The sequence below is a fragment of the Chiloscyllium plagiosum genome, chromosome 8 (assembly GCF_004010195.1).
Source record: "Chiloscyllium plagiosum isolate BGI_BamShark_2017 chromosome 8, ASM401019v2, whole genome shotgun sequence".
In the NCBI taxonomy this organism is placed as follows: domain Eukaryota; kingdom Metazoa; phylum Chordata; class Chondrichthyes; order Orectolobiformes; family Hemiscylliidae; genus Chiloscyllium; species Chiloscyllium plagiosum.
In genome coordinates this window covers 70,463,352-70,464,548 of record NC_057717.1, presented here as the reverse complement: position 1 = coordinate 70,464,548, position 1,197 = coordinate 70,463,352, and the positions used below count along the sequence as shown (strand labels likewise).

The window sequence follows — 1,197 nt, the reverse complement described above, 5'->3', positions numbered from 1 at the left end:
AGAGAGAGAGAGAGAGAGAGAGAGAGAGAGGGCAAGACAGAGTGAGCCAGAGACACAGAGAGGGGGAAGAGGAAAAGAGAGAGGGAATGAAACAGCAAGAAGCAGAGAGAGAGGGATGGACACATCTTTCATCCCCAGATTACTGAAAATCTGCAACCTCTCTCTTTCTCTTCTTGACAGAGTACTGACAGGAGGCTAATACAGAGCCAGTGCACCCACATCCCACCCACCATGCTCCCACGTTCTTGTACTCACCGTACCTTCAAACCTTGCCCTCCAGTAAACTGACAGAGAGTGAGAGGGAGAGAGAGAGAAGGTGAAAATTCCTGAACTCAGGGAGGGGCAAATTGGCTGGGGGCAGGGTTTGGGTGAGATCAATCCCCTGACAGCTCCAGCCATCCTCCTGTTTCTGTCGGAACTGAACGCTTTCAGAATTGCATCCAACTGAGTGTCTGTTGGAATTAGCAAGCACTTCAGGGAAAATGAAACCAATAGTGGAAGGCCATTGGTCAGCATGTTCTGGAACTGCTCTGGTTTGCAAGAAATGTTGTTCAACTGAGGTAAATAAAAACAGGATGTTTTCCACAAAGTCAGCTGTCTCAGAACCCATGAATCACAAGCTGAGAACTCTAATTCACCTCCACCTCCCTTTACACCTTTCTTCACGGTGTAATCTCAGATCCCATAGAGTCTTAGAGATGTACAGCGCAGAAACAGACCCTTCGGTCCAACCCGTCCATGCTGACCAGACACCCGTCCAATCCCATCTTCCAGCACTTGGCTCATACCCCTCGAAACCCTTCCTATTCATGTCCCCATCCAGATGCCCTTTAAATGTTGTCATTGTACGAGCCTCCACCACATCCTCTGGCAGCTCATTCCATACACATACCACCCTCTGGGGGAAAAAGTTGTCCCTTACATCCCTTTTATATCTTTCCCCTCTCACCCTAAACCTATGCCCCTCTAGTTCTGGACTCCCCCATCCCAGGGAAAAGACCTTGTCTGTTTACCCTATCCATGCCCCTCATAATATTGTAAACCTCTATAAGGTCACTCCTCAGCCTCCGATGCTCCAGGGAAAACAGCCCCAGCCTGTTCAGCCTCTCCCTGTAGCTCAGATCCTCCAACCCTGGCAACATCCTTGTAAATCTTTTCTGAACCCTTTCAAGTTTCACAACATCTTTCCGATAGGAA

At 48.8% G+C, this 1,197-nt stretch overlaps 1 protein-coding gene across 2 annotated transcripts in view; it reads right to left on the bottom strand.

Annotated features, from left to right (window-relative positions):
- Positions 1-565, bottom strand: part of LOC122552138 (hepatocyte cell adhesion molecule-like) — an 18,949-nt gene extending 18,384 nt beyond the window's left edge. The window contains exon 1 of one of the 2 annotated variants that reach the window (XM_043694626.1): positions 256-565. The gene's annotated coding sequence lies outside the window, so the exon portion shown is untranslated. The remainder of the gene's footprint in view (positions 1-255) is intronic. The other variant, XM_043694625.1, reaches the window with a different exon arrangement.
- Positions 566-1,197: the final 632 nt, after the last annotated feature.